The following is a 20180-nucleotide window of genomic DNA, read 5'->3' as shown; positions in this document are numbered from 1 at the left end:
TTATTCCATGATTTGGGTAAGGTGAACAAGAAGAGGTAACAAGTATGGGATGGGGAGCTAACACACCATCCCTGAAAGCAGCCCACTGGGGAAAATCCCTATTTCTAAATAAGAAAAAGAAAACGCCAACTGCTTTGATTTGAGTGTTCTGCTTCAGAATAAATTTGCCTGGAAGCTCAGAAGGGTACAAGAGGGGGCTGGGAGGTAACAGTGCATTCTTTTAAATAAAAGCAGGGACGCGGATGCTCCCTCTAACCTAAGCCAACAATGGCACCATCGACAGAGTCCCAGAGACGCTCGCAATATTCCACATAATTAAGAGGGATTGTTGGCATCAGAGGAACCAGAAATATTCTGTAGATTAACTGCTTACTTCATTGCTAATGACTGCCCAATTTCTTTAGACTAATTGGTGCAATCTACATTTTTGCAGCAAAGATGAAGTATCAACTTGATTTGGTGTCGATAAAAAATTGATGGATGCTTCTGACTGCTACTTCTCAACAATACACGGATTATTACTACTATAATTATCATAAATGACAAAACATGGGCAAGTGGTGATTACAAGTCTAATTCTATCCCAAGGTTTTAATGGCATAAACCACTCGGGCTTTACTCTCATGATTTACTGCATCATCAAAATCCCTGCAAGGATTACCCCTGGGTGAATGCCACTCATTATCTTACCAATAATACACTGGTTTGGCCCAACGTGGAACAAATAATCAAGACTGAGCTCTTAGAAAATCCTCCCTCAAGACAGAATGCTCTAGTTTGCTGAGGAGGCATGGACCTGCCAAAATATTTCTCTTCACTTCCGGGTGTTCTAGTTGTATTTTGCTCTAACGCGTACAGAGATTGGGGGGTCTCTGGGTCACACAACAGCCTACCAAGCTGTGTGCCAAAGCCTGGAGAGGCTGCTGCCACCTTGGTCATGGCCAACCAAACACCGGCCAACTGCTACCAACCAGGCAGAGAGAGAAAAGGTTGTAAGCCTCCCATGCTCCCTGCCTGGTTGAGTGGCAACACTTGAGATGCGGGGGAGGGGGATGGAGGAAGACCCTCGAGGAGGAGTTTGTCATTATTTTGTGGGGAATGCCGTTCGCACTGACACATACAACAGAAAGACCCCTGCGGAAGCAGCTCCGGTACCAGGGAGACCCCACGCCCAAACTGCAAATCAAATGCCCCCCCAAAGTGAGGACGCAGGAAGGAAAGCAGTGAAAGGGAGGGGTAGTGGAGGGAGACAGCCGTCTACCGCAAGCAGCTACCCACGGCGGCCAAGCGACCCTTGCCAGGTGGAAGGGAACCAGTACTGTCCGATCGTCCCACCTTGTTTTGTCTTCTAAGAGGAGTCAGACATCTTTATTCGTAGTGTGAAACATCCCGGTTTTAAAATGGCGGCGGCCAGCCGCACTTCTTAGCCTAAAGGTTGAGAGAGTAGCTTCCAGGACCAGACTGCCCGGAGTGGGACGTTAGCCCTGCCAGCATTTGGGACACACTGCTCCACCTGAATGTCCGTTGTCCTCATACGTGAAATGGGGATGATCACCGCCACCTACATCGTGGAGCTGGTTTGGGGATAACATGAAAGACTACCCGAAGGTACGTAAAATAATCCTGAGTAATCGCTCGGCAGTGACCACTGTTACCTAAGGCTGGGTTTGGCCTGCTGTGACCTCTGCCGTGGGAAGAAATGATGTACGAGGCAAGGGACATGGCCACGAACAACGGCTTGAAGGCTGACCGCGTGAGCTGGAATCCAGTGTTCCCCACTTGCTGGAGACTGAATGACCTTGCAAGACGTTTTCTGGAGCCACAGCTTTCTTGTCTAACAAATAGGGATAATAAAACACCTGCTTCGTAGAGACTCATGAGGATGAAATTTAAAAATCGACACCAAGCACGCGGCACACAGCTCGACATAGGGTAACACGCAACAAATATTAATAGTTGTTATTCACGCTATTTCTTAAGCTGAATTTTTCCGAAGTCTTAGAATTTTATATCTTCTTTAAAAAGCTTGTCCGGGTTCCCCGTTCTTGTCCTGTGCTATGTCCTGCGGGCATTTTTGTCATGGGCATAGCTTTATTATTTTATCATTAGTTATGAACCATGAGAAATTCCCCTTTGAAAATTCACCTATGTTGCTTTTTCAGGTGCAACTTCAACTGTTACAGTTGTTACCGAGTGCGGAGAAATCTTGCAACAGACAACTCCGTGTGTCAACGGTATAGGTGACATACTTTCTTAGGGGTGAAAGCTGTTACCGTACTTTGCCAGATTATTACTTAATTACTACATTATTGTTTTTGCAATATGTAAAGATCTACTAGCATCCGGTTCAAGGGAATCTGCAATTGAAGTATCCAGTGTGTTTAAAAGTGTGCCTGAAAAGCCACGTGTGTTTTAATGCACACCCTTCAGGCACAGGCTAGGTTTGTGTGAATGGCTGAGAACGGCATTTGCCAGCTGAGCCCTCGCTGTGACGGCTTGGTCCGGTCCACCAAAATACGCACACACACCAGACCAAAGGGGGTTCATGGTTTGCATCATGGTCAAGTTCACCTTGGACGGGTGGTGGCACTCCCGTGGTGGTTTCATCTCAAAAACAGACAGGGAGAGTTTCAACCGAGGCGCCATAGCCTCCTGAAAACTGTAATACTAGTGAAGAAACATTCGTTTCCCTTTAAATACGCCTGGGTAAGGTAGGTCCAGGTTATACCAGAAGGCGCCAGCATGCACAGGCTGCCGAAAGTGGGCATGTTCAAGTCATCAAAGGTCCCCTGGACTTACTTGTGACCTTCAAATACCCTTTTTAGTGCGTAGAGAATCTTGCATGTCACAGCTATTTGGGGAAATAGATTATGGGTATGATCTGATATATCCTGAGAACTGCCAGACCATCAGGTATAGGTTGCTGCTTCCACGGGTCAAGTCTACCCTGTGCCTCACCAGGCGAATCTCTGGGCTTCTCCAAATCTCAGATCGCGGAAAAGTGTGTGTCAATTAATACGGAAAAAGCTATGCTTTGCAAACGAAAGTTCTCAGTTTCCCCAGGAAATTTCTCCTCTAGATAAAAATCTCCAGAGCTTCTTGTTGTATACTCTAGTCATAGCGGGTGTTGGAACAACGGGATACACATTAACTTTGTTTCCTCTGAGATCATTTCAATGTGAAAAAGAGTAATGCTCAGGGGCGCCTGGGTGGCTCAGTCGGTTAAATGTTTGACTTCGGCTCAGGTCATGATCTTGCATTTGTGGGTTCGAGCCCCATGTTGGGCTCTGTGCTGACGGCTGGGAGCCTGGAGCCTGCTTTGGATTCAGTGTCTCCCTCTCTTTGTGCCCCTCCCTTGCTTGAGCTCTCTCTCTCAAAAATAAGTAAACATAAAAAAAAAAAAAAAAGGTAATGCTCATAATGCCACCCTCAATGACTTTAGCGTCCTCTTCTCATGAATGTGGAGACCATCTGATGCACAGGAGTCAGAGGTGGGTGAGGGGCACCTGGGTGGCCCAGTCAGTTAAGCGTCCAACTTTGGCTCAGGTCAGGATCTCACGGTTTGTGAGTTTGAGCCTCGTGTCGGGCTCTGTGCTGACAGCTCAGAGCCTGGAGACTGCTTTGGATTCTGTGTCTCCCTCTCTCTCTGCCCCTCCCCTGTTCGCACTCTGTCTCTCTGTCTCTCTCTCTTTCTCAAAAATAAATAAACATTTAACAAATTAAAAAAAAAAAAAAAGAATCAGAGGTGGATGAGATTAAAGCACGGTTCCCACTGGAAATATTCGAATGTAACCATCTACCCTCCTTCCTCTACCCTCCCCACCAAAAGACTCAACGATTTAAAAATGCCCAAATCCAATAAGAGATATCGTTTACTGTTGGGGATGCACATACCAGAGGAAGTGCTGGGGATAAAGGAAATCTGTGAATCAGAGAAAGATGTTGGTATGCAAGATTGAAGATATACCAGCTGGCCCACTGCTTCAGCTGGTTTCCAGAGGCCAGGAAGAAATTAGTCTCACAGTTCAGTTGGAAGAACACCTGGCCGTTCACCCAGAGGCACAAATTCACTGTTGAACAGGGTTATCTTTGTTTCCATTCCAAACACACCTAGGAACTAAGCTATTCAAAATCCCGTGACTCTCACTGTCCTAAATTGCTCACCTTCATAAAACTCGGGGGGTGGGGCTGAGGGCACAGGGACTGGCTGTAGCAACATTAGCGTCAACGGGACCGATGTTAAAGGCCAGGATGGTCTTCCTCTGACTATCGAAAACTGGGTTGGAGCGTGTCCTATTGATTTCCCACATACATTTTACTGAAGATTTACAAATGTGAGGGGCTGGTTGGAAAGGAATTGTATTAAAGCCAAAGAATTAGCACTGTGCCCACAACCAAGAAGACATGTGAGAGCTCCCGAGGCTTACGAGGATGGTTAATGAGCTCCGTGCTCCCTTGTCATTTGGGGCCTGCTCATAGCAACAGTCTAAAATAAACTTGAATTCCTCATCGGTATGCAAGTCTATGAGTGTGGGAAACGTCACTTTACAGCTGAACCCCCAACGCCGAAGCTAATTCCTCTTTCTGCGAGGAAGAGTCAGGCTGAGTCTTGCCGTGCCGCGCTGAGCAGCGTGGCTGGGTGGGGTGAGGCCTGCAGGAAAACCACATGATGGCGGAGGAGATCCCAGGCCTGGGTCCAAAGCGAAGGGGCCCGACGTGCCACCTACACAGGAGGCAGGCGGGACAGGGTGGTCGTAGGGGAGTCGGCCGTCAGGACGGCAGAATGTGCCGGCAGATGCCATGGCCGCAAGACTCGGTGGGAGGCCTGGGCAGACCCAATCTGGAATGCAGCGTGGGAACTGGGCTCGTAGGAGACACCATCAGAGACCCAATACCAGCCACTGGTCTTTGGGAAAACCCAAACCTGCTGATTGCGTCGTTCACTTAATTCTTCATTCCCTTTTCCTGACCTATCTACGAGCATCCTCCATTTTTTCCTTCTTGCTCTCATCTCTCAGGCTTGCCAAGCCTTGCAATATATTTAAAAAAAGGTTTTTTTTAATGTTTATTTATCTTTGAGAGAGAGAGAGAGAGACAGAGCGTGAGCAGGGGAGGGGCAGAGAGAGAGGGAGACACAGAATCCGAAGCAAGCTCCGGGCTCCGAGCTGTCAGCACAGAGCCCAACGTGGGGCTCATACCCACGGACCGCGAGATCATGACCTGAGGCGAAGTCGGACACTTAACCGACTGAGCCACCCAGGCGCCCCAAAATGTTTTTCAAGGTGAGGTATGATTCACACATTTTAGGAACATGGTTCGATAGATTAAAAAGAAGTTTTTTAAATTGGGAAATCATTCTGAACTTGCGGAAAAGTTATAGGACTAGTACCCCAAAAGTCATAGGACTAGTACTGTGCTTTATCTAAATTCATCTACTGTTAGCACCTCCTGGAATGTTTCTGGTGGGGGCATTCACTGGCCAGTTAATGTGCATTTACTCCACACTCGCTGCAGAACGACCCCGTGCATAGTGCAGCAGAAAAACTAGGGATGACAGTCTCTTTCCTCCAAGATTTATAGTTCAATGGTCAGGCACCACCAAGATGGCCACTGCCACACTCAATTTGCTAGACTCCTTGAGAATAAAGTCTGAGCTCTTGGGAGATATCTTTAGCTGTGAATACTCAGGAAGGCAAGAAATTTTAAAGACACTATGGTTCCTAGTAGGAAGCAGAATTGGGGAATCCAGTATTTCTCCAAATGGGCCAAACAACTACAGTAAATCAGTATATTAAAGTGTACTAAGTGGGGGAAAGGGTGGGGGGATGGTGCACCTTGGTCAAATACATCTGGGAAACATTTATTTAGACGAGGTTTAGCAAGAAGTTTTGTCTGCAGAGCCTTCAACTGGCTTTGCTAACGGGCTTTGTGGATCTCCAAGAAAGGGAGGGGATACATAATATTCCCTGTTTCTCAAATGACGGTGAATTAGCTCACAGGATTAGTGTTCCACTGAGCACCTTTGCAAGTGTGAAGGAAGTTCACACTCTCAAAGACAAATTGAGAAAAATGTAGGAAGCAATATGCAAACGGTGGCAACATATCATAGCCCAAGTTCATGTCCCTAAGTCATGAAGTGCTTCTGCGTAAAAGAGAGGGACTAATCAGAGAAAAAGCAGGAAACTAAGAGGAACAGAACTTCAGTCGGATATTTCTGCAATATTGTTGGTAGATTTATTAGTTTTACACTGGACCATGCTGTTACTCTTCAAAAACCTAAATCAGCTTTCAAATACTCATGGGATCGGGTCTAGACTTAGCAGAGGTAATGGAAGGAGCTGGGAACCAATACTGAGTATCTTTTAGGTACAGGTGTTGCTTTCTCTTCAAAAGTCTTATAAAGTGTGCACATTCCCTTGGACTGTCTATCTTGGTCGCTACTGTATTCTCGGCATCAGCACAGGGTCTGACGCATAGTAGGAACTCAATGAGTATTTCCAGAATCAAAATGAATCTCTGTTTCACAGTGTGATAATAAATTCATCACAAGGACTTCTGTAAGCTACATGTCAGCGTTCCATTATTAGACCACAGATGTCATTAGCTGGTGGCCCACAGCCTGCAGACAGGGTTTTATTTGGCTTGGAGAAGGTTTTAAAATAAATCAGCGAGAGTTAAGAGTTGAGAGATTTTCAGCAAAGTCCGGCTGTCCGAATGTCCAATTCTGATATTTCAGAAGATATGGTGACATTGGACCAGCATCCCCCTAGGGCCACATCTAGTGCAAAGCAGAGTGGCGGCTGTAGCTAAGGAGCAGGTGCCACTGTCCTGACTGCCGTCATCTGCACACCACTGGTCTTTGCGGCCAGTGGTCACCATGCTGGGCACTGCGGGCAGCTGAGCTTCTACATTAAAAAAAAATTTTTTTTAATGTTTATTTATTTTTGAGAGACAGAGAGAGACAGAGCATGAGTGGGGGAGGGGCAAGGAGAGGAGGAGCCACAGAATCCAAAGCGGGCTTCGGGCTCTGAGCTGTCAGCACAGAGCCCGATGTGGGGCTCGAACTCACGAACCATGAGATCATGATCTGAGCCGAAGTCGGACGCTCAACCGACTGAGCCACCCAGGCGCCCCTGGGCATCTGAGCTTCTGACTTCTGATCTATGATAACAATCACCAACTTATAGAATGCTTCTTATGGGCCACGTACCATTCTAAACACCTTTACTTTTATGAATCCGTAACAATCCTGTGAGATGGGTATTCTTTTTTTTTTTCCAGAAAACCAGAACAATCTCTTTCTCCATTCATGCTGTCATACCGAGCCCCTCTTTAGTAGACTGAACTATAAGAAATCGGCATGTTTTCATAGCGTCAAAGATATTCGCATATTGGTTCAACTTCATGAAGACATTTCTACCAAGGGCTTCAAAACACAGAGAAGCAAAATCCTCAGGGCCTTCTGACCTAATTCGCTAGGTCACGTGGTTCTTACGTATGTCCCAAATGACACCTGGGTGACCTTGAGGTGGGTGTTCTTACCATCTCTACTTTACAGACGAGGATCCAAGCGGAGAAGGACTAACTAACTTGCCCCAGCTCTTGTACCTACTAAGCAGCAGGGTGGGTTTCGAACTCAGACCATCTGGCTCTTAACGCTCTTCACCACCATAGTCTGCTGTTTCTGCTACACAGCCATACTTCATTATTCCCAATCGTGTTCCAGTCTGTCGTGTGTGTTGATCCTGTATATCCCCCAAAATTATACTGGCCTCAACAGCACAAAACGCATTCGTATTTTCTTTGTGTTTTGCTCTGGCCGATTGTTTTTTTCAGATGCCTTTTGATTTCAGTTGACCAGGATGACGTGTATGAGTAAACACATTTCACGCAGTTCCCCTACCCTTCATCAGGAAACCAGCCAAAGTCTGGCTCCCCAAGAGCAAGCCCAGTATCGACCAAAGCTGCCGCAAGCTGGCAGCCCCACGCAGTTGAGGACGGGAGTCTGCCTTCGTGCCTCTCACGACGGCAAACACCACAAGCTTGCGTTACACACACCCTAGGCTGATGGCTGGAATACACACATATTAAGTTACATCAGTTTCCCCCTTTGGTTCCATGTGGGTTTACCCAAACAGCTGGCTTGGAGCCTATCCCTTTACTTAAATTAGTTCTAGTGTTCCACACTTTTGATTTACTGACAAAGCGCTCTCTTTATCTACTTGGGGCATAAGAGTTTTGTCTGGGCAGAAACTGCGGTCGGTACAATTGGGCCAGTTAGGTCACTTAGCATTTCCATGTGGGGCACTGACTAGAGAGAAAGGTCTTTTAATTCCCAATTAGTCCATATCGGCAAAGGAAATGTATTTTCCATTATTTCTTTACTCCGGGTTCTGATTCATAAAATATCTTCAGGAAAACACATTTTACGTTGCCGAGTCTTTGATTTCCCAGGGAAACTAATAAATAATCAACAAAAATATGATTAAAGACTGCTTGAACTACCATCCGAAAAGGGACTCTAGCCAGCAAAGAATCTTTCTGATCCACATCTTTTTATTCCTAGAAACAGAATTCTTACTTAGCCTTTCAAAAGCCTGATGAAGGCTTCAGCTAAGTTTTGACATAAGATTTTCATATTCAAAATATCTGTTGAAATAAGGGAAGAAAGGATATGGATCTTGAAACTGCATTAGTCTGAAATAGAGCTTAGTAAGCTATAAAGGGAAATTACTTCTCTGTAATTGGAATTCTCTCCTAAAAAATCCCTTTGAAATCATGTTCAGCTACTTTCCCATTATGTGTCCCAGAGAAGCCAACTTTAACCCTTTCTGGAATTATCCACCATAAAAATTATTTGATATTTATAAATTGCTCTGGGAAGAGATTCCTGCGCAATGGTTGGTGTCATCAAAGAACTTCATAATGAATGAGGAGTTCCCAAGAGTCACAGACATAGCTGAAAAAATGTTTTCTGGGACGTCTCCTCCCACTCGCGCACTGATGCTTACATCTATCCATCACATTTATCTTGGCCGCACAGTCCTAAGGCAGATGCCAGAAAACTCCTCCATTTGAGATCCTTTACCTTTGAAATGACAACTAAATTGTGTTCCAACCCAGTTCTTTAAGCTCTTTGAAGGCAAGGATTGGGTTTGATCCTACCTTGTATCATCAATGCTAATACACGGTAGTTGCTTGATAAATGCTTCATGAATCATGAGTGAACGAATGGGAGCTAGCAAGGTAAGCATAGCACGTGCCTCACCTTCTTTTCCCTTCCGGTTTTCTTACCTGTGAAAGGATAATAATATCTTCCTCCAAGAACTCTCATGAGGATTAAATGCGATACTACAAGTAATACTACTTAGGACACAGCTGTATTACATAGCTAATAATATAACAAATGCAATAATTATATGCATGGTTTGTAGATAAATAAAATACTAAGCCAGGTCCTAAGAAGGCCACTGAAAAATGGGATGGAAGAAACTTCTCCTCCCTTTTACATCGACCTTGATGTGAAGACAAGGAAGCTGGTGATGCCTGGAGATACCCCATAATGCTATGGTGTTCCACTGAATTTCCATGTCATCAGACTACATAGCTTCATCACGGTAGAGTCAGCACCTAATATCAAAACCAAAAGAGGGGTCATCTGGCCTATGGGATGGGACCTTCTCATTGCAGGTGTGACATATCCTGTGTTGTATCTGTCTTCTTTTGCTACGGTTGTAGACTCATTAAATGGCACGTGGTGTCTAACACGGTTGTTTCATAATCTTGATAGTTACACCCTACTTCCATGGGTCCCTTAGCTCATAGTAATAATGAGCAACATCAACTTAAGTTTGATTCGGGAGACGGTTGTATCCACAGAATAACCCAACATGGGAAATTCTGCCTTACTTGTGAACATTTTAAGAGTGTTTTCCCTAAAGATGGAATGTGCTAAGTAAAGCTCATTACGCGTTTTCTCAGCCTATTTCTTGATTATCATTTTTATTTTTATTTATTTTTCTTAATCATTATTTTAAAGGCTACCACCCAATAATAATGATCTATTACTTGGAGTCAAAAGTAAAATCAGATTTGGTATGATGTCTTTTGTGTTTCAACACAAAACTCTGGAGGGGAGTCTCTAAAAACTATGAAGTGTTATACAAATGTAAGGTAGTATATGAGTCATGTAAGATGACCTTATTTTATCCTATCAAGAATTAAGGTACAGAGGCCATTCTCTGTTTCAGAGTAACATCGCTTAATGTTCTCTGAGAAATTATATTCTTTCTAAGGAAGTTATAACATTAACCATGGCACCCACTAAAGAGATGTCAGAATATAAAATGTAAAATGACTTCAGATAATTTTTTTATAGCAAGGCTCTCAAACATAGGATGGACAGGGCGGGGGAAGGGGGAGAGAAGACAAGACAGAGAGTCCTCTTTTTAAAAATCGGAACTATTTCTATCATATTTCCCAGGACAGTATCTCCACAGAAAATTCTACATGGAGATGTAAGGCCAGGGAAATGCAACACCAAGAAAATCAACATAAAGCTCAATTCTCTACTGTAGGCTTAAGGGTTAATTGAATGTAAGTGGGTGAAAACAGATGGCAATTGATGTCAATAAATGACCTTATTTTTGTTCAAGCATAGTAACCAATGTTGGCTAGATCCTATCTTCCCATATATCCACATCTAGGACCTCACGATCCTATCTGGGGACCAAGCCAACAGCTCTTGGAAGAGCCTTCTCTCACCAATGTCTGCCTGCTGGCTTCAGTAGTTGGCCAGCAACTCTTCAGGGTGGGCAGTCCCAAGCCGGTCTCAAAGCCTTCCTCCAGATTTGATAAAAGGCAGGAAAAGACACCACAATCCCTTCAGTTTTTTCCTAGCATTCCATAAGGGGTCACCACTGGAAAGCCTGGGCCTGTGTATCTCATGGTATTTCTTCCTTCTTCCAGGGCCCAGCCAGGGCTGTGCGTAAAATGGTAGGCGGCTTTCCACATGACAGCCGCCCAAGGGAGAATGCACCAAGGTGAGCCCACTTGCTTCCTGAGCAAAGTCAACCCAACCCTATGTTTACTTTGCCCCCAAACCAGTTGCTATGCAGGTAACCTTCTTCAAACACTTCACAGACCTTAGAGAAGAACTGAAAGTGTAATTACTCTTACAATAAACATGGAAAAAAGTATCAGGTTCCCAGAACGAAACTCCCTAAAATCTAATTCGGCATCTTAATGTCTGAGTTAGCTGAGGCTAGAAATGGCAGTCAAGGTACACGGTGTGCCTAAGACAAACCTGACATATGTGTGTGAAGGCACGGAATAAGGAACAATCACGTTTCCTACCTTCAAGGAGCTTCCAATACGATGTCATAAACAAAAAGAGAAAACTAAGTCAACATAAATGCGACGTATAATTACAAAAGTGCTAAGAAGAAGAGCATTTCAGAGACTGAATGCATGGGAGTGAGTAGACTGAATCGTGAACGATATTTTGCAAGCTCTCCATTAGATCACAGTTTCAAGGCCCATTAGTTTTTTCCCAGGCCTCTGTGTCCCCTCTGGCAATTAAGGATGCTACATCTTAGCCTGCCCTCTATCTGAGGATATAACAGAGAAAAGACGGAGAGGTGCCCAGGTCAATGGCTTTGAGCAATTCCCCACACAGGGAGCCACTGTCACCAAACTGGGGTGTCCACTCTCGGTTGACAAGCAGAGCACGCTATAATGCTCATTCATTTGTCCATCACGCAGGTACTGATGCCCATGCGTCAGGCACTGGGCCAGGCCCGGGTGATCTCTGTGCCCCTGCTCTCAGGAGGGAAGGTTTCATTTAGAGCAGGATATGTAGGATGAATCAACAGAAAAACGAATAGGAATTTCAGATACAACTGGGTGCTCCGAAGAGAAAACAACAGGATGTCGCAACGATCTGTGCAGAGGATGGAGAGGTAATTTTACTGAAGGTAGTCAGGGAGGACCTAAGGTGACATATGAATGACAAAAATGTGCAGGTCAGAAGGGCAGAGCGCATCAGGCCAGGGGAGGAGCAAACCCAGAGGCCTGGAGACAAACACACGGTTTACAAAGTGTAGGAACAGAACAGAGGCCACTGTGGCAAGACGAAGGAGGGGTGGGCAGGAACCACGTGCTGGTAAGGAGACTGGTTTTGTTCTAGATGTGACAGAGAAGCAGGGAAATGACATGATCTCACGTAAGGTATTGTTGTTGTTTTTACTTAAATCCGTGCTAGTTAACATACAGTGTAATAACGATTTCAGGAGTAGAATTTAGTGATCCATCATTTTTAATTAAACAGAGGGTGACAGCTTTATTGAGATATATCTCAAATTCTATATGATTTACCCATGTAAAGAGTACACTTGTGTGACTTGTAGTATATTCCTTTCTGCCCACTCCAGCCTGACCCCCACAAATGTAACTTCCGTCTCAACTGATTTGCCTATTCTGAAAATTTTACGTAAATGTTATCATAGTATGTGGTGCTTTGTGACTGGCTTCTTTCACCTACCGTGTTTTCAATATTCATATTGTAGCACGTATCAATGCTTCATTTTTTTACTGCCAAATAATATTCCACTGTATGGATATGCCACATTTTGATAATTCACTCAATTTCATGGGCATCTGGGTTGGTTCCATTTCTGGCTTTTAGGAGTAACGCTGCTGTGAACATGTCTATATAAGTTCTGTGTAGATACATGTTCTCATTTCTCTTGGGTAACCAGGAGTGGAACTGCTGGATCATTCTAGTCCTTTCAAGAACTTCTAAACTGTTTTCCAAAGAGCTTACACCATTTTACATCCCTACCAACAATGTATGAAGGCTCTAATTTTTCCCTATCATCATCAGCACTTGCTCTGGTCTTTATGATGAACACGGTTTTATTTTTATTAAAAAAATTTTTTTAATGTTTATTTATCTTTGAGAGAGAGAGAGAGAGAGAGAGCGTGAGCAGGGGAGGGGCAGAGAGAGAGGGAGACACAGAATCCGAAGCAGGCTCCAGGCTCTGAGCTGTCAGCACAGAGCCCGACGTGGGGCTCGAACTCACAAACCGCGAGATGGTGACCTGAGCCGAAGTCGGACGCTCAACCGAATGAGCCACCCAGGCAGGCGCCCTGAGCATGTTTTTAAAAGATAAGAATTTAAGTATCACTGCTTTTAAAAATAACTATAAAAGTCATTGCTTATTAAGAGTTTTGAAGATCTGAAGTGCTTCTGGAATGCTAAAGGGTAATGTGACATTCAGGAGAAGTAGAGATCTCTCTCCGAGAACCGCCACCATGCGGCAAATAAGGATGAGAGGCTAGAAGCAGACTCCATATCTTTGCTTAGAATTTGTTAAGAAGGCACCTCGCTTCATTACCAGATAAAGAGACTACCGTACTCCTGTCAGAGTTTTCTCCCAGTCTTCTTCCACTTGTTGGTTTTTAGGTGACAAAAAGCAAGCATTCAAGTAGAAATGTGTTGTCTTTCCCCTGCAGTGTTTGGAACACATTGTTACCCATCACATGGCCCAAAGGAAGCCCTTTCTGGTGCTAAAGCCTCCTGGGGTAGGAAGGCTGACTTTGACACTGGCAGCTTGCCTGCTGTCTGAGAGCACAACCCCAGGATCTCACACCAAAAGGCAAGTTCCCAAGGGGTGCCGGGAAGGAGTGAGTCCTGGGCAACCAGTTCAGCGGTCTAAAAGCCATAAAGTACAACGGGCGGATTAACATGCTCGCCCAACTCCACCCTCATCGCTTCACAGACCCATTAGAAGCAGGGCACGAGCACGAAATCCAGTGAACTTCACACCCGAGTCCTATCTTACGCTTGCGGGGCAGGCAAATCAAATCCTGAAGTCGCCCGAGAAGGCAAAAATTATGCAGAGTCAAAACTACACTCAAAAACTCTGAGGGCCTGAGATTCTGCAGTCTTTAAAAATTTAGTTTAGAGACAGAGAGGGAGAGCAAGGCAGAAGGAGGGAGGGACAGAATCCCAAGCAGGATCCACACTTAGCACGGAGCTGGCCAGGGAGCTTGATCCCACAACCTGGGGGTGACAACCCGAGCCAAAATCAAGAGTCAAACGCCCAGCTGACTGAGCACCCAGGCACCCACATTTTCGAGTAAGTCCAACCCAGCTAGGTTTTCTTCCGTCACTGGAAGAGATCTATTTTTTTCAGGGAAACACTAAATGATCAGTTAAGCACCAAACAGTCACCTTATGTCCTAGGGCCATATTGCGAACAAAGCACCTTGGAGGTATAGAATGACACTCAGAGTAGGAAGAAATTCACCCTCAGAAGAGGTGGGCACAGCTTCCTGACTCTGTCTCACATCTACTCCAGGGCAAATGCTCATGGAAGGGAACAGCAAGGAAAGAACTATTTAAATTGCTATCTCTATTTCTCTCTCTCTCTCTCTCTCTCTCTCTCTCTCTCTCTCTCATTTAATGTAAGCTAGTTAAAAATATGTATGATGCAATTCACTGGAATTAGTTTCAGAAATCCAAAGCTTAGACAGAAGTCATCTTTGTCATAGATCCTAAAGGAAGGGATTCAACTGCCAAAGGGCTGAAAGATCACCGGGTTCGGAAATCGAATTCCAGAGACCAGAAAAAACCTTGCAGTGGTCAATGCCAGAAGTGGAAGGCTGTTTAGATCGTATCTGGTTTAAACCCCTCATTTCGGAGTTGAGGAAAATGGGATCCAAAGATACTTAGTGACTTATCCAGGGTCACAAGGCTGATAAGCAGCCCAGCCCAGCCCAGGGTACCCACTGACTGACTTCTGTTTTCTGTTGTTACAAATCCTGATGAATCAAAGAAAGAAAAGTATACCTGGTCCCAGCTTCACTATTCATCGCATATTATAGCAATTAAAATGCAATATACAAGTGACGATTGCTGTGCTTTAATCATATTGTGTTGTCTACAACATGCTGATGGACATGTGTTGTGGAAAATCAAATAAAACCACAGAGTTGGTTGTCACTGGCTCTGTTTCTTTAATTTACATAGTCTCAGCTTGCCTTTGGGGAATTTAGAGACCAAAGAAAACCTGTCCCCTGGAGACACTGTGGAGACAGTTCTTAAAGCGGAGTTATGGTCTTTGTTGTCGCAGTCACTTATAAGCAGAGAAATCAGAATGTTAGCATGGTTCCGTAGAATTACACAGCAAATGGAGTTGGGCCAGAATCCCCCTTAGCAGCCCCAGGAATCACCAGTAGCTGAGAATAATAATCACAACCTAAGATCTTACTTGGGCCCAAAAAGCTAGGAGGATTTTTTCCCCCTTACAAATATATCTGTTCTCCATTCTCTACCCCAACCCCCCTCCTTTTCTTTGAAATCTGAGTAGGACTCCTCTGCCTGGTGACCTGTTAGAATATACTTGCTTGTTTGCTTTCTCCTGTGTTTTTCTTAATGCAATAACTTGAAATGTCAACACGGGGTGACAAGTAAATCCTCAGCCAACGTAAGTTTGCCACCGAACAGGAGGGAGAAAAGAAGCAGAAAGTGGAGAGCTGGTCATGGAGGCTGTTGAGTGGTGGCCAAATCCACGGCCAAAGCGTAAATAGAGCACAGCATTTATCATCATACCAGATCACTCCTGTTCTCTTTTTCAGCTGGCTGCATTCTGGATCTTTTCCTTTTGCGACTCACCGTTTGCTCTGGCTTTATAGCTACTGCAACAAATAGGTAAAGAGAGATCATGGCATGCTGTCTGCAAATAGACTCTGGCTTCCTCACTCAAAGCCAGAGAGGTACCTATGGGAAGGATATCTGAATATTCAGAGGAGGAAAAAGAATGTGTGCTGTTTGTCTGTTTGTTTTTTAAATTTCCCTGTGAGGTAGAAACTTAGCCAATTAATGATACCCTCTGTGATGCAGACAGGAGAGAACCCAGACTCTCCTGTTCTAACTTGTCACACAGTTTGGGAGAACCCATTTTTGGCACAGTCTAAACGAAAGAAGAAAGGAAGGTCAGTCAGGCTGCAGATCACGAGGGAGGGGACAACCCCCGACCAGCCAGCAACTGGCTGCTTTTGTGGGGTCTCGGGCAACAGTTCCTGGACTACACCAAGTGTCCTCAAAGCAAAAATGTGCCCAGGGCCACACTGTGGACATGTCACCATTTTAAGCAGTGTCCCTGTTTTCTCCATAAATTCTACCCCTTTCTTCCTGGCTCTGGCTGTGTTGGCCCTCTGGCAGCTTGTCTCCATAGGACCCAAGCTGAGAGGGATGAGTTACAAACCCAAATCCCAGTGTTTGTTAAGGGGATTTATGCATTAGGTTCCCTGAAACTTTACCCAGAAAGTCTTCCTCATTCCTCTGCTGGGTTTCCAGAAGAGAGAAATCCCCTCTGCATATCTCCCTTTGACTCAGTGCTGGATACGGGCACATATAAATCCTGTTAATGGCTTCTGCCCGTGGCTGACAGGTTCTGGTCTTTGGTGAAAGCTGGGTTCTCAAAAACTGCTTTTTGTTTATTTCCGAAGAGGATTTATTGCAGGACTTCTTCGGTAAGCAACAGCCCTCACAGTGATGGCTGTCAACAGCCTTCGTTTACTTGGGTGCCCCAAATGGAAGGGATCTAATTCATGCTGTCCGATCCAGGACCCTAAACGTCCTACCATTTAGAATTTAAAATCGTCTTGGGTAAAATCTAAGGGCCCTGTTTCGGGAGTTTCCGTTTTTGGAGATGGGAAGACATTACCTTATTAACACGTTTCACTCCTGAGATATAGAACTCCTGATTTTCCTTTGGGGATTTCCACTACTTGGAGGTTGGCGGGGGCGGGGGGCAGAGGGAGTAGGGAGGGTACTTGGGGACTAACTGATTTAAGATAATCAGAATATGCCTTATCTCCTGGTTGTAGGGATTGCTTCAGGGATGGACACATAATTCATTCAGACTAAGGAGGCATGGCAAGAATCTGAGGCTTCTGAGAAGAAGAAGTGAACTTCTTCTCTTATGGGATTAGTGTTGTGATGGTAGACGTGAAGTCTGGAGCTACAACCGTCTTGGAACCAGAAGAGGCTAAAGCTCCCAGCAGCTGGGAAGAATGGAACCAACTAAGAAGAACCTAAGAGCAGAGAGACGGGTCCCGGTGATATGGTTATTCCCTTGATTCAGCTATGCATGAAGCCAGTTACCACGTAGTTTTCCTTTTTTTTTTTTTTTTTTTAAATTAAAGAAAAATTTTTTCTTAGAGAGAGAGAGCAGGGGAGAAGAACAGAGAGAGGGAGAGAGAGAATCTTAAGCAGGCTCCACACTCAGCACAGAGCCCAACGAGGGGCTCGATCCACGACCCTGGGATCATGACCGGAGCCGAAATCAAGAGTTTGGACGCTCAATTGACTGAACCACCCAGGTGCCCACCATGTACTTTTCAATTACATGAATCAATACATTCTTTTTACTTAAGTCTATGTGGGTTGGGTTTCTTGTCTCTTGCAGCTGGAAAAATAGTAATTGATACTCAAATTCAGTAAGTAGCCTCCAGTGTATTTATCAAGTCTCCGACCTGGAGTCCTACCTTCTTTCATAGACCATGGAAACACAGTATTATAACAATCTTGACATCTTCAACAGCGATGCTGGCAGAGGTCCGTTAACGTGCCTCCTTCTTGTAACCTGAAGCACCGCCCTTGCCCTACCAATCAGGCACCCTGCTCCTGTGTCTTTAACTTCCCTCACCACTGCTTTCTGCCCTTGGCATACACACATGCTCTTGACATTCCCGTCTTATGAAATGTCCTCCTTCACTCATCCGCCATTTTAGCTGTCACCGTATAACTCTATCTTCTTTCTCAGTCAAGCTCTCGGAAGTAGTCTATACCAACCCTTTCCAATGCCACGGTTCTGCAGATAGTTACATAAAAAAGAGTATACAATCAAATATATTGCGGGACATGCTCTAGGTGGTAGCTTCCTTTTGGACAGTAACAATTAATGTGAGAGTATTCGAGGCTCTAGGAGTTCTTACGGAGATGAAGACTATTCAATTTTATTTAAGCCAATGTTTCCCAAACTTATTTGACCATGGAAACCACGCCCTTTTTAGTTCTGCTTAAAATGATTTAATATTCCAAGGATCTAGAGTTCTGAGGATCTGCTTAAAATTATTTAATATCCCGAAGATCTAGAGTTCTGAAAGGATAGTTATACGCAATGCCTTCGTCTCTCATTGATCCGCTTGAAGTTATTATTAATTGTTACGAAACTTTTTAAATACCAAAAGTATACAGCATAATATAACACACTTGTAGCTACCACCAACTTTGCCAAATCTTAATGAAAAAGATCTAAACCGGACATGGCAAACAAGTTTACAGTTTCCAACTGTTCTGTTTTTCTTGTGCCTTTTTATCTTAACACACATTCCCTTTGTCTTGAATACCCCGACTCTCCTACCCCCACTGTTCTTTGCCTGGAGAATCCTATTCCCAGTCAAGACTCAGCTCAACTCTCACCGCCTCCAGGAAACCTTTCCCGCACAAAGCCCGACGCGGGGCTCGAACTCGTGAACCGCGAGATCATGACCGGAGCCGAAATCAAGAGCAGGATGCTTAACCCAACTGAGCTACCCAGACGCGCCAATAACTTACTGTTTCTCGAATGATGAATGTTGCGGGGGCTTCGTGGTGGGTCTTCCCTGGGCTGGACAGAAGTGTACAAGTCAGTCACCACATTTCCTGGCTACTCTGTTGCCCGGACTTCTATACATTTTACCCAGTCACTATCTTTCCTCTTAGGATGCTGTCTCCATTTTCATTTTTCCCTTTCCAAGCAAGTGAGTCAGCTAGGATGTACTCTGCTTTGAGTAGCAGAAAACTAACTCTCAAAAGGGTAAGCCGTCTAAGAGGTCTGGAAGTGAAAGGCTTTGAGGCTGGCCATCATGGATCCAGGCTTTCTTTCCATTTGTTCTACCAGCACCAGCGCACTAGCTTTTGCCCTCATACGTGTCATGTCATGGTTGAAAGCTGCCTGCACAGCTCCAGAATCCTGCCCCCACCCCCCCCCACCCCCCACCCCCCCCCAACTGTGAGCCACAGTAGGATGCCTTCATGAGGCTGGTCTTTTTATCAGGAAGAAAATCCCTTCTAGAAGCTCCTAGCCCACATGGCCTTATGTCGCACAGATGTCAGAACTTGTGTCACGCACCCCCTTCTTCCCCGCCCCTGCCCGAGCTTGCCAGGGAGGCTGAGAAAAGTGAGCATCTAGCCCAGAGGAATAGAAACCCCTCGGCTGGCTTCACCCAACTGTGACTCACCACGTGTGTCTGCAAGAGGGGCCAACCTCCCTGAAATCAAGGGGCTGAGCCCAGTTGGGATTCTCTTAGCGGGGATGAAGAAGGCAGGGTAGAGAGAAGATTGGCTGTTGGGCGGGCAACACCGTGTGCCTGCCAGGATAGCATCGGTATGGTGGTCAGGGCTGTGGAACCAAAAGATTCGAGTTTCTAGAATGAGGCGTCTCACTAGCCAACCACAGGCCCTTGGCCGGCTCCTGGTGATCTCTGAGTTCAGTGTTCCTTGGTCTAACAGGAGGAGGATTCCTCAGTGTATCGTGTGAGCGGATTAATGACTTTTAAAACAGAAAAAAAAAAAAAAAAAAAAAAGCTTCTCTTCATCCAACTTCTTAAGTCAGGTATCTCTTGACATTTCTTAATGCAGGAAAACAGCGGTCCATGCATTCGTCTGACAGTCACTGTGCCTCTCCCTTGGGGCACCTTGGGGCACAGAGATTGTTAAGACAACCTCTTCCCTCAAGAGGCTCACTGTCTGGTGAACAAGACAGACATTTACACAAACAGCTACGCTGGACGTGACAAGTGCAATAGTTAAGATCTGTAGAAAGTGCCAGGGACCAGGGAAGGAGGTCAATTTGCTGGGCGGGGGGAAGGATGCCAAGGGGGGCCGCCACACACGGCCGTGCAGGCGGGTTCTGCACATCTTGCGTTTGTGGACGCCCTGGCTACCGAGTCCAGAAGCCCTCTGAAGGGAGGAAACATTGGCAGAGGAAGCAGAGGAAGGCTACAGGTGGACAAGGTGAAGAAGAGTCCCTGGAGAGAGAAGGGGGGAAAAAAAGTACAATCGATGGAAAATTCAGGATGTAGTCGACGCTGTGGAGCAGACCTACTATTGAGGGAAAGGGGTGGCG

General features: G+C 45.3%; 1 protein-coding gene and 1 long non-coding RNA gene across 6 annotated transcripts in view; one reads left to right on the top strand and one right to left on the bottom strand.

Moving 5' to 3' along the window:
- Positions 1 to 20180, bottom strand: part of FTO (FTO alpha-ketoglutarate dependent dioxygenase) — a 393377-nt gene that overhangs the window by 82727 nt on the left and 290470 nt on the right. The gene's annotated exons all lie outside the window — the stretch shown is intronic.
- On the top strand, positions 12108 to 17212 carry LOC131500041 (uncharacterized). Of its 2 annotated transcripts, none has more exons than XR_009256149.1 (3): positions 12108 to 12163; positions 15643 to 15715; positions 16897 to 17212. It is a non-coding gene; the product is annotated as an uncharacterized LOC131500041 (long non-coding RNA). The 2 variants fall into 2 exon arrangements; XR_009256148.1 differs by having other exon boundaries at positions 12117 to 12228.

Source organism: Neofelis nebulosa, chromosome 17, assembly GCF_028018385.1.
Source record: "Neofelis nebulosa isolate mNeoNeb1 chromosome 17, mNeoNeb1.pri, whole genome shotgun sequence".
NCBI lineage: Eukaryota > Metazoa > Chordata > Mammalia > Carnivora > Felidae > Neofelis > Neofelis nebulosa.
Note: the sequence above shows the minus strand (reverse complement) of the source record. Positions and strands in the feature narration are given on the sequence as shown.